This window comes from Haemorhous mexicanus, chromosome 28 (assembly GCF_027477595.1).
Source record: "Haemorhous mexicanus isolate bHaeMex1 chromosome 28, bHaeMex1.pri, whole genome shotgun sequence".
In the NCBI taxonomy this organism is placed as follows: domain Eukaryota; kingdom Metazoa; phylum Chordata; class Aves; order Passeriformes; family Fringillidae; genus Haemorhous; species Haemorhous mexicanus.
In genome coordinates, this window is record NC_082368.1 from 5307809 (window position 1) to 5321090 (window position 13282).

The window sequence follows — 13282 nt, forward strand, 5'->3', positions numbered from 1 at the left end:
TGAGGGGGTGGCCCGGGTGGCACAGGGCGTGCTCAGGGTGACACAACGGGCGCTCGGGGTGGCACAGGGGACCCCTGGCCCTGCCGGGAGTCGTGCGAGGGCCGAGGGGAGGGCGAGGAGCCAGCGGCGAGGCCGAAGGAGCGGGGTCCCCCCGCGGGTGTGAAGAGCCGCCGGCTCAGCTCCGTAAGCTCCCAAATCCCATCAGCGCCTGAGCCCCGCGCCGGGGCCAGCGGGGGGTGAGCGAGGGGCGATCCGGGGGTGATTCGGGGGTGATCCGGAGGGAGAGCTGGTGGGTGATCCGGGGAATGAACCAGGGGTGACCCGGGGGCCATCCGGGGGCAATCCGGGAATGAACCAGGGGTGATCCGGGGGGACAGCCGGTGGGTGAACCACGGGGGATCCGGGGGTGGTCCGGGGGTGGTCCCGGGGTGATTCAGGGGTGATCGAGGGGTGGTCCGGAGGTGCCCTACGCTTCTTCCCCGGCCTCCAGGGCAGAGGGTGACAAGGCGGGTGAGTGGCCCAAGAGCAGATGAGGAGGCGGTGGCAGAGGGGACAAGGCTGGGGAGGGTTTGGGAGGGGGAGTTGGAGCCGCGGAGGGTTGCGGGGATCGGGCCGTGGGATGCCCTAAGCAGGATCATCCCCCTAAGGGGTTTAGGGCTGCCCGGGGCACCGGGGCTTGGCCGCACGGGTCAGGCAGCTCCAGCCGCGTAATTGGCTCAAGGGCTTAGCGGAGGATTTGTCACCACATGTCCTCCCGTGCTCTGGTGGGGACCCCCCAGAATCGGCCTCCCGATGCGGCAGAGACCCCCTCAACCAGGCAAGCCCCCCCTCAGTCCTGGCTGAAGTGAGTTTGTGGGGTCTCTGCTGCCGGACACGGGGTCCTTCGCCCCCCGGGGCCGGGCGCTGCCCCCTGAGCCCAGCCCGGGGCGCTGGGTGGGTGTCCCCTCGTGTCCCCTCGTGTCCCCCGGGTCATGAGAGGGTACCCGGGGCTCCCTTCGGGCTCCTAATTCCACACCAGCCGCGGGGAATGAAATCCCAGCTGGAGGCAGAAACATCCGCCATGCCAGGCGGGTGCTGGAACGGGAACGGAGGGCGCACACACCTGGGCACACCTGGGCGCACACACACGGACACACACGGTCACACACGCGCACCATCCCCTGGCACACGGACCCTGTGCCTGCAGGGACGGCTGTGCCAACCCCGCTCCCGGCTGCCAAGGCTGCCACGGTGCCACCAGCCCCGGCGCAGGGACCAGCGCCATCCCCAGCCGTGTCCCCAGGTGACCCCGGCTCGCCGCTCTCCCGTTTCCCAGGCCAGGGCGGCGTCCCGGGAGGGGACCCGCGGGACAGCCGGGCACCGGTGCCGTCCGGGCGCAGCCACCGCGGGGTGGGACGCGCCGCTGTCACCGCAGAATCCTCGCCGTGGTCCGAGGCAGGGAGGACCCGGGCCCCCCGCGCTCCCCGCCCGCTCCGGGCTGCCTCGGCCGAGCGGTTGCGTAACCCGCGGGGACGGGGCCCCCAAAAAACGTGAGAACCGGCGGTGGCTGCGGCGGGAGCCCCGCGGCGGGGCGGGGCCGGGGCCCCGCGGGCGCTCCCGGTGTGCCTCGGTTTCCCGGGGAGAGCGGGGGCCGGGATGCCCCGTGCGGAGGGAGGTGCCCGGCTGCGTGTCCCTGTCCCCTCCCCAGGGCCGCTGGGGCCGCGGGGTGCGCGCACACGCGCTGTGCTCGCTGCCCTGCGCGCACACGCGTGTGCAAGCGTGTCCGAGTGTGCACAGGCACAGGCACGGCCGAGATTCCCACACGGATCCCCCTCCGCAGCTCCTCGGCCACCGCGACGCTGCCGAGAGGACACCATGTGTCCCCTTGTCCCCATCCCCACACCCCATCCGGGCCACCGTCCCCCCAGCCTCCTCCCCGCCCCCGCCTGGCCCCGTGCCCCCCTTCCCCACCGCGGCCCCTCTCCCCTCCCTCGGCCCAGCCTTTTCCCTTCCAGCTCCCTGTTTGAAGCTATTTTTTCCACAGCTCCTGCCAAGAGCCGCTAATGAGAAACAAACGGGTTCCTCGGCCGCGGCTGCTCCCGGCCCACACACCTCCGGCCGCGGGGCCGGGCTTGCACCTCCCGGTGCCCTCCTGGCAGCGGCCCCGGGCACCTGCATCATCCCCACCTGGCACCGGCACCGGGCATCTGCATCCTGCACAGCTGGCACCGCCGTCCTCGCCATCAGCACCGTCCCTGGGCACCTCCACCCTCCCTGCCCGGCACCATCCCCGGGCATCTCCATCCACCCGTGTGCCACCACCCCGGCTGTCTCCGTCCTGCCCGTGTGCCACCATCGCTGGCTGTCTCTGTCCCGGCCATGTGCCACCATCGCTGGCTGTCTCTGTCCTGCCCGTGTGCCACCATCCCAGGCATCTCCATCCCTCCACCCAGCACAATTCCCGGGCATCTCCATCCTCCCAGGGCATCTCTGTCCTGCCCACACGTCACCATCCCTGAGCATCTTAACTGTCCCCATCTGTCACCATCCCAGAGTGTCACCAACCTCCCCATCTAGCACCATCCCTGAGCATCTCCATCCTGCCCACCCAGCATCACCCACGGGCATCTCTGTCCTGTGCATGTGCCACTGTCCCTGGGCATTTCTGTGCTGTCCAGGTGCCACCATCCCCGGGCACCTCATGCTCCCCTCTTGTCACCATCCCTGGGCACCTCATCCTCCCCTCTTGTCACCATCCCCGGGCTCCTCATCCTCTCTTCTTGTCACCATCCCCGGGCACCTCATCCTCTCCTCTTGTCACCATCCCAGGGCACCTCATCCTCTCCTCTTGTCACCATCCCCGGGCTCCTCATCCTCCCCTCTTGTCACCATCCCCGGGCACCTCATCCTCCCCTCTTGTCACCATCCCCGGGCATTTCCATCCTGCCACCCTCCCTGGGGTCTCTGCCCCTCTGCAGGGCAGGGCTGGGCCGAGGCCAGGTGCCACCAGGCTCGGAGCACCTCGGTGTCCCCTCTCCCGCCGTGTGCCGTGCCTGTGACCGGGCCGGGTGCCAGGGAGGTGCCGGGGGCGGGGAGGAGCGAGGTGCGAGGGAGTCCCGAGCTGTCCCCCCCGCCGGCTCCCCCGGTCCCCGCCCGCCCCGGGCTCAGCCGGGGCCGCAGCCAAGCCCGTGCTGTTCCAGTTGGCCCCGGGCCGGCCCCGGTTATCGGCCGCTCACATTTTCCACTGAGCCGTGTTTGTGTTTGAGCAGCGCCGGCAGCAGGGAGGGAGCGCGGCAGAAGGGCAGGGACCCCCCGATCCCACCGCGGGGAGGGGGAAGGGTTTAGGGAGGCGGGGATGGGAGGGGGATTCAGGCCCGGCCGGGTTGGTACCGAGGGTGGGAGCAGCACCCAGGGATGGGAGCAGGGATCGGGGTGAGCTCAGCGCCTGGAGAGGGAGCGGGACCCAGGGATGGGGACATCACCCGGGCTTGGAGGGACAGCAGGGCTGTGGGAGCAGCATCTGGGGACGGGAGCGGTACCTGGGGATGGGAACGACGCCCAGGGATGGGAGCAGCACCCAGGGATGGAAATCCCGGGGACACAGCGCCGGCACAGCTTGAGCCGAACATTCTCTCATCCCACCCTCGAGGCTCCCGGGACAGCGACGGCCGAGCCAAGCCCGCGTCAGGAGACGCCCCCTCCTCACGCTCAGGCTGTGGGGAGCAAACCCCCCCGTCTGGGGCTCCGCAGGCCCCGGGGCTGAGCGGGTTCCTCGAGCGAGCGCGCCTCGGCCAGGCCGGGCCGGAGGGACGTCACGGGCCGGATCCTCGCCCTGCTTCCTCGAAGGAGCCGCCGCTGACGCTGCCAGGGTGACGCTGGCGGCTCGGGGCTGACCTGCTTTCTCTCCTCCGCCCCGGCATCCCTCCGGCATCCCTCCGGCCGGGCCCGGCCCCGCTGCGCCGCCAGCGCCGACGGCTTCCTGCGGAGGCGGAGGAATTTGGCTCCCGGCCGCGGGGCTGGAGCCGGACACCGCCGGCAGCGCGGCCACCCGGCACCGGCCGAGGGACGGCCGGGGATCCACCGGCACCGGGAACGGCACCGGAACGGGCGAAGGGTGCCCCCGCGGCCATGGCGGCGTCGTGTGGGGTCGGGCGTGGCCCTGGGGGACTGTCCCCGAGAGCACACGCGTGACACAGGCGGGTGGCACACCTGGCACACCTCGGCACACTCGGGGGTTACACCCAGGCGAGCCCGTGTGGGGATGGAGAAGGGATGGAGGGGCAGAAGGATGGGGGAGAAATAAATAAAAGGTGTGTAAAGTAGTCAGGTGGGATGGATGGATGGATGGATGGATGATGGATGGATGGGTGGATGATGGATGGAGGGATGGATGGATGGATGGATGGATGGATGGATGGATGGATGGAGGAATGGATGGATGGATGGATGGATGGGTGGAGGGATGGATGGAGGGATGGAGGGAGGGATGGAGGGAGGGATGGAGGGATGGAGGGATGGAGGGATGGATGGATGGAGGGATGGAGGGATGGATGGATGGAGGGATGGATGGAGGGATGGATGGATGGATGGATGGAGGGATGGATGGAGGGATGGATGGATGGAGGGATGGATGGAGGGATGGAGGGAGGGATGGAGGGATGGAGGGATGGAGGGATGGATGGATGGAGGGATGGATGGATGGATGGATGGATGGAGGGATGGATGGAGGGATGGATGGATGGATGGATGGGTGGATGGATGGGTGGATGGAGGGATGGATGGAGGGATGGATGGATGATGGATGGAGGGATGGATGGATGTGTGCCTGATGGTGCCCACGGGATGTGCTGTGCCCACGGGCAGGGCTGGGCACCCTCCTCTCTCTGGCCCTGACCTCACAGGTCAGGCCCAGCACCCCCGGTGTGTCCTGCCGGTGGTCTGGGGGTGCAGCCCCCTGGTGCTGCCCGTGGTGTGTCCCCAAGCACTGCCAGTGGCCCGTGCCAGCCCTGCCTGTGGCACAGTGTGGCACATCCCCGTCCTGTCCCATGGCACAGTGTCCCCAGCCCTGTTGGTGGCACAGTGTGGGTTGTCTCCAGCCCTGCCCACAGCCCAGCCCTTCCGGGGGCGCAGCATGGCACACCCCAGCCCTGCCAGTGGCACTGTCCCCAGCCCTGCCGGTGGCACAGCGTGGCAGTGCCAGCCCTGATGGTGGCACTGTCCCCAGCCCTGCTCATGGCACACCCCAGCCCTGATGGTGGCACTGTCCCCAGCCCTGCCAGTGGCACTGTCCCCAGCCCTGCCAGGGGCACAGCGTGGCAGTACCAGCCCTGATGGTGGCACTGTCCCCAGCCCTGCCGGTGGCACTGTCCCCAGCCCTGCCGGTGGCACAGCGTGGCAGTGCCAGCCCTGCCAACGGCGCTGTCCCCAGCCCTGCCCGGTGCCCTGCCGGCCCCTCGGGGGGTGCTCCCCGTTCCGAAGCCCCCGGGGTGAGCATGGTGGGGCCCGGCACGAGGCGGGGACCCCCCACCCCCCCCAGCCCCCTCCCCCCTCCCGCTGCCGACGTGGAGGCTGCGCCGGGGACGTGTCAGGGCCGGGGTGCTCGCCAGGGGCATCCAGCGCCCGCCCCGCATTTCGGGGGGGGGATGCGGCCGTCCCAGCCCCGCCGGGGGCGGAGGCAGCGGCCGGAACGGGCCCGGTCCCTCCGCGCCACCGCCGCTGTCCCCGCGTGGGGAGGGGGGGACACGGCTGCTCCCCGCGGGCCGGGGCACCCCCCCTGCTCCCCACTGCTGTGCGGGACCCCCCGGCACCGCCCGAGACACGGGGACACCGTGGGCTCCCCCCCGGCCCCGCCGTGCCTCAGTTTCCCCTCACACGTGTGCAGGGCCAGGGACGAGCCCGGTGTTTTTTTTGGTTTTTTTTTTCTTTTTTTTTGGGGGGACGGAGTGAGGAAAGACTTTTAAAGTTCTCTGGCTTTGCCCCAATTTCATCGCTTTGAAAACCTTTTGTTGGGTGGCCGCGCCCCCTCCCCTCAGGCCACACCCACTCGGACACGCCACGCCCAGTTCCCCAATTCTCCCCTTCCAGTCCCCTCCCCCCCCCTCTGTTTCCACGACGGCCGAGTCCCGCTGCCAAAGGGACGTGGCGGGGACGGGGGGGACACCGTGGGGACGGGGGGGACATGGAAAGGACGAGGGGACCCCAGGAGAAACGGGAATTCCGTGGAGATGGGGAGGGCTGTGGGGATGGGGGAGCAGGGAAGGGACAGGGGGGGACACTGCGGGGATCTGGGGACACTGCGGGGGTCGGGGGACACTGCGGGGGTCGGGGGACACTGCCGGGGTCAGGGACGCCCCGTCAGGAATGGGGAGCTGATAAGGGGATAAGGGTGGGGCTGGGGGAACCCTCAGGTGGGGCTGGGGGATTCCGTGGGGCTGGGGGGACACGGAAGGGACGAGGGGACACTGGCGGGCTGTGAGGGAAGAGTTAACCCCTCCTCGGCCGGGCCGCTCCCGTCCCCTGGCAGGGAACTGGGATGAACTGGAGGAGCGGGCAGGGAGGTGCTGACGTGGGGCCGGGGAGGAGGAGGAGGAGGAGGAGGAGGAGGAGGAGGAGGAGGAGGAGGAGGAGGAGGAGGAGGAGGAGGAGGAAGAGTTGGAGCTGGAGCATCGCTGCTGCTGCTACTGGGCCGAGCTCCAGCTGGAGGGACCCTCGCTGGGGGCGGGGGGGGCACAGCCCCGCTCCCCCTGCCTGGCCCCAGCTCCTCCTTTGGGGTCCTGAGTCCACAGCTGGGTCCTGACCCCCAGCCCAGGAACCCAAACACCCCAAAAACCCCAAAAACCCCCAAAACCCCAAACCACCCCTCCCCAAACCCCAACAGCCGAGCTCCCCTACTCAAAACCCCACTAACCCAAACACCCCAACTCCAAACACTCCACCCCAAGCAATCCCCCAGCCCAAACGGCCCCAGGAACCTGAGGACCCCAACCCAATCACCCAAACCACCTGAGGACCCCACCCCAACAGCTCCTCCCACCAACCCAAATACCCCGAGCCCAACCCCAGAGCCCCCAGCAGTGCCTGGCTCCCCCCTGGCACTCAGACCCCCCTCAAACGGGTGGGTCTGGGGACAGCTCGGTGCCAGAGGAGCCCTTGGGGACCCAGAGGACACCTCACAGGTCTGTCCCCCCAACGCTTCACCCCCTCCCTCCTGGGGGGCTCCTGAGGTTTGCAGCCCCTCGCACCAAAGTTTTGGGGTACAGCCCTCCCCCGGGGGACCCCCGTGCGGGGTGGCAGAGGGTGCGAGGTGGGTGCTGGCAGCGCCACGACCCGGCCACGTGGCACCGGAGCCACCGTCCCCGGCAGGCGGCGGGCACCGGGCCAGCTCCGGCCGATGAGGTCACCGGGACAGCTCCAGCCAGGCCCGGGGCCGCCGGCAGCGCTCGGGGTCCCGCTCCTGTCCCCTCCCGCTCCTGTCCCCTCCCGATCCTGTCCCCCTCCTGTCCCCGTCCCCGTCCTTGTCCCCACCCCGTCCCTGTCCGGATCCCGCCAGGAATGAGCGCGGCAGATCCCGGGGATGCTTTACCGGGGGGTTCAGGGATGGGGGATCCCCTCGCCGGGGGGCTTTGGGGTGCTCGGGGTACCCCCACATCCCCCCCAGTCCCTCGGCCAGGACCGGGCTGGGGAGCATCGCCCCCTCCCCGGGGGATGGGGGATGGGGGGGAGGGGGTGCAGCAAATTCTTCAATGAAACTGAAGAGGAGAAGGGAAAAAAAAAAATAAAAAGAGGAACAGAAAGGGAAAAAAAAAGGGAGTCGGGAACGGAAAATGTTCGGCGTGGAGCTCGTCCCTCAGAGTTTCCATCCCAGAGCCCAGACTGGGGCCTGGCCTGGGCGGCTGCTCCCGGCCTGGGACCCCCCCCGAGCCCCTGAACCCCCCCAAAACCTCCCCCCAGCCCCCCCCAGCTCTGCTCCAGACCCGAGTCCGGGATGAGGGGGTGCAGGGGGGATGAGCCCCCCAGGAGGGGTCCAGCCCTGATGAGGGGGTGCCCCGGAGGGAAGGAGCCCCCCAGGAGGGGTCCATCCCAGGGCTGTGGTAGTTCAGGGGTTCAGAAGGGGGCGATCGACCCCCCAAAAAGGAACCAGGCCTGAATGTGGAGGATGAGCCCCCCAGGAGGGCCCAGCCCTGGATGAAGGGGTGCAGATGGGGGGTGACCCCCAGCCCTGGCTGGGGGGGAAATGTGGGGGTCCAGATGGGGGGAAGGAGCCCCCCAGGAGGGCCCAGCCCTGGATGAAGGGGTGCAGATGGGGGGTGACCCCCAGCCCTGGCTGGGGGGGAAATGTGGGGGTCCAGATGGGGGGAAGGAGCCCCCCAGGAGGGCCCAGCCCTGGATGAGGGGGTGCAGATGGGGGGTGACCCCCAGCCCTGGCTGGGGGGGAAATGTGGGGGTCCAGATGGGGGGAAGGAACCCCCCAGGAGGGCCCAGCCCTGGATGAGGGGGTTCAGGGGGGATGAGCCCCCCAGGAGGGCCCAGCCCTGGATGAGGGGGTGCAGATGGGGGGTGACCCCCAGCCCTGGCTGTGGGGGGAATGTGGGGGTGCAGAGGGTGAAATGAGCCTCCCGGTGGGGGGTCCCAGTCCCTGGGAGGGGTCACACCCCATCTCCCCATCCCACTGGACCCACCCTGGCTGGAGGGACCCCCCGAGCAGCACGAGGTCCTCTCCTCAAGCCGGGGGTCCATAGTGGGGACACGACCACCCCGTGGCAGCCCCTCCGGGCTGGCGGTGCCCCCGCCGAGGGCGGCGTTGGCATCCCGGAGGCCAATTTAAGCAATTTTCCCTGGAAATAGCCGGGGAGTCGCGGCCGTGATTACGGGGTTCGGCCCTGCCGCCGCAATTGAGGGCGCCGAGGGCCGGAGGCCACCAGGAATAGCCGGGGCGGTGCCGGGCTGCGGCCGCCGCGGGGGAAACTGAGGCACCGCGTCGCCCACCACGTCCCCACGGGAGGGTGACAAGTGTGTGTTGGGGGGGGGGAGTCTGGAGGGGTCGGGTATGAACAGGGGGGGTGGTCTTGGGGAACCCCCCCAGCCCCCAAGGGGTTTCTTGGTGGTGGCACTGCCTTGGGGACATGGCAGGGGTGGGGTCAGACACCTGCGTGTCACCACCTGGCAGGACACCGCCCTCATCCTCACCGCGACGGCCACCAAGGTGGGAGAGAGGGGGGGGGGACACGGCCCGGGGGGGTCCTGTGGGTGCGGGATGGGGAGGGGGCGATGGTGGGGAGGGGGGGACGGAGCCGGGAGCGGCTCCCGGGGCTGCCGAGGGAAGGGAGGGGGGGAGAGAGAAGGGAATTAATCCGATCCATGTGTCTGGGCTGCCGGGGGGAGCTAACCGGCTCCAGATGCCGCTGTCTGCTCCAGCTCCTCGGCAAACAAACCCCCGCCCTGCCCCGAACCCCCTTTTTTAGGTGCTTCCCTCCCAAAATGGGTAGGGGGCTGCCCCCCTCCATCCTCGCCCACCCCCACCCTCGGGGCAAACCCTGGCCCGGAGGATTTTTGGGGAACCCGCCGACTTTTTGGGGCACCCATAAACTTTTGGGGCGCCCCCCGCGTTTTTGGGCATCCCCCAACTTTTTGGCACGACCACTGATTTATTTGTTTTGGGGGGGGGGGGGAAGATCCCCTAATTTTTGGGACGACCCCCAAATTTTTGGGGTGACCCACTTCTTTTTGGGGTGGCTGCCTCCATTCTGAGCCCTGTGGCCACACGCCCAGTTTGCACCAGTAAAAACCAGTCTGGAACTCGCGGGAAAGGCTCCGGGGTTCCCCCAAAAGCTGAGGGGGGGCTGAGGGTAACACCCTCACCCCCAACACCTCCAAGGAGCAGGAGGTCCCGAGTGGGAGCACCCAAAACCCTGCAGGAGCCCAGGCCTGCTCTCGGCATCTCCCATTCTGCTTCCGAGGATCCTAATGACTTTTCCAGCCTTTTTTTTTTTTTCATATTCTCCTTCTTTATTTTTTTTTTTTTTCCTCTTATTCAAAGTGGGAATTCTTCCCTTTTCCCAGCCCCCAACCCCTTGTCCTGCATTCCTGGGGCGGGCGGCCGGGGGTTGATGAGGTGGCATCATCCCGTCCTTCCCCCCCCTTTTTTTTTTTAATTCCCCTCCCTCTCCATATATACATAAAAAAAAAAAAAAAAGGAAAGAAAAAAAACACCCAAGCCGATGACATTCTTTTCTTTTCTGTCATGCTGCAAAAATTAAAGACACATCTTCAGCCTGGAGCCCGGCCAGGGCTTTTCTAGTCGCCGGGGCAGGATTGGAGGAGGCTTCGCTTGCAACGTGTCTTGGATGCTTGGATACAGGGCTGGGGAATGGATCTGGGGCTGGAGAGTGGATACAGGGCTGGATCTGAGGAGTGGAGAAGGGATCTGGGGCTGGAGAGTGGATACAGGGCTGGATCTGGGGAATGAAGAAGGGATCTGGGGCTGGAGAGTGGATACAGGGCTGGATCTGGGGAATGGAGAAGGGATCTGGGGCTGGAGAGGGGATACAGGGCTGGATCTGGGGCTGCAGAGGGGGTCTGGGGAATGGAGAAGGGATCTGGGGCTGGAGAGGGGATACAGGGCTGGATCTGGGGAATGGAGAAGGGATCTGGGGCTGGAGAGTGGATACAGGGCTGGATCTGGGGCTGGAAAGGGGATCTGGGGCTGGGGAATGGATCTGGGGCTGGAGAGTGGATACAGGCCTGGATCTGGGGAATGGAGAAGGGATCTGGGGCTGGAGAGTGGGTACAGGGCTGGATCTGGGGCTGGGGAATGGAGAATGGGTCTGGATCTGGGGCTGCAGAGGGGATCTGGGGCTGGGGAATGGATCTGGGGCTGGATCTGGGGCTGGAAAATGGATACAGGGCTGGGGAATGGATCTGGGGCTGGAGAGTGGATACAGGGCTGGATCTGGGGAATGGAGAAGGGATCTGGGGCTGGAGAGTGGATACAGGGCTGGATCTGGGGCTGGAAAGGGGATCTGGGGCTGGGGAATGGATCTGGGGCTGGAGAGTGGATACAGGGCTGCATCTGGGGCTGCAGAGGGGATACAGGGCTGGAGAGGGAATCGGGGCTGGGGAATGGATACGGGGCTGGATCTGGGGCTGGAGAGGGGATCTGGGGCTGGAGAGTGGATACAGGGCTGGATCTGGGGCTGGAAAAGGGATCTGGGGCTGGGGAATGGATCCGGGGCTGGATCTGGGGAATGGAGAATGGATCTGGGGCTGGATCTAGGGCTGGATTAGGAGACAGGGCTGGGGACAGGGCTGGGACACTGGCATGGCCCCACAGACACGCGTGGGTACATCAGTGACCCCCACCCCGCCCCTCCTCCAGAGTGTTTTATTGAATATTTAAATTTAATGGCAGGGGGGAAAAAAAAATATCTCCAAGTGGGGTGGGGGGAGGGAGGGAGGGGCTGACGTGTCGCGTGTCCCCCCCCCCCCCCGTTATTTCATCGTTAAATCGCTCGGATTTGGGGCTTTTCTGAAGGAAGATCAAGGAACGTCCTGGTGGGAGCTCCCGCTCCAGCGTGGGGTCACTCTGCAGCGCTCCCAGTATTCCCAGTGCTCCCAGTAATCCCATTGAGCCTCTAAGTGGGCAGCGCAGTGACAGGAGGGAGTAGCAGAGTGCTCCCAGTATTCCCAGTGCTCCCAGTAACCTGCTGAGCCTGCAAGCGCTCAGCATAGCAGGGGTGGGGACAGAGCGAGTGAGCCCAGTGCTCCCAGTATTCCCAGTGCTCCAGTATTCCCAGTACTCCCAGCATTCCCAGTGCTCCCAATATTCCCAGTACTCCCAGTGCTCCCAGTGCTCCAGTACTCCCAGTATTCCCAGTGCTCCCCGTGCTCCAGTATTCCCAGTACTCCAGTATTCCCAGTACTCCCAGCATTCCCAGTGCTCCCAATATTCCCAGTGCTCCAGCATTCCCAGTGCTCCAGTATTCCCAGTGCTCCCAATATTCCCAGTGCTCCAGCATTCCCAGTACTCCCAGCATTCCCAGTGCTCCCAATATTCCCAGTACTCCCGGCATTCCCAGTGCTCCAGCATTCCCAGTATTCCCATTATTCCCAGGGCTCCAGTATTCCCAGTACTCCCAGCATTCCCAGTGCTCCCAGTATTCCCAGCATCCCAAGGACCTTTCAAACCCTCAGCATAGTGGGAGGAGGGGGGCAAATGGAGTGAGCCCAGTATTCCCAGTGCTCCCAGTATTCCCAGCATGCCACTGAGCCCTCAAGGTCTCGGCACAGTGGCAGTGGGGACAAACAGAGCGCTCCCAGTGTTCCCAGTTCTCCCAGTATTCCAAAGAGCTTTCAAACCTTCAGCATAATGGGAGGAGGGGGACAAATGGAGTGAGTTCAGTGTTCCCAGTATTCCCAGTGCCCCCAGTACCCCACTGATCCCTCAAGCTCTCGGCACAGTGACAGTGGAGGCAAACAGAGCACTCCCAGTGCTCCCAGTTCTCCCAGTATTCCAAGATTTCATCCCTTCAGCAGAGTGGAAGAAGGGGGACAAATGGAATGAGCCCAGTATTCCCAATGTTCCCAGTATTCCCAGTGCTCCCATTACTCCACTGAGCCCTCAAGCTCTTGGCACAGTGACAGTGGGGACAAACAGAGCGCTCCCAGGGCTCCCAGTATTCCCAGTATTCCCATTACTCCACAGAGCCCTCAAGCTCTCGGCACCACCACAAGCACAGCGCTCCCAGTGCTCCCAGTATTCCCAGTATTCCCATTACTCCACAGAGCCCTCAAGCTCTCGGCACCACCACAAACACAGCGCTCCCAGTGCTCCCAGTATTCCCAGTATCCACGAGCCCACAGCCCCCCAGCAGGGCGTGGGGGTCTCCAGGGCTGAACCCCCCTTTTTCCCTGCCCCAGCCCCATTTCCCAGCGCGTTCCCCAAAACCGCCCCGAGCGGAGCGGAGCGGCGGGAGCTCCCCCTCCCCCGGTGCCACATTGGCCGCGTCCCTCCCGCTCCGCTGCCGAGCTCCCGGCCCCGGCACAGGCGGGGATTTTTTTGGCGTGTAATTACACCCTCCCCAAATTGCACGGTAGGTTGTGGATCATTGTCCAGGAGCTTTTGCTTTTTCCAACCAACGTGGCTCCTTCAAATGTGGAAACGGCGGTGGAGCCGTGCCAGGGGGGGAGCGAAGGGAGCGAGGGGAAGGAAGGGAAAAGAGGGAAAGAAAGGGCTAAAAACACAAAGTCAGTGGGTTTGGGGGAGGGGTTTGGGGTGTCTGTGCTTCTTGGAGGGGCTCCGGGGTTG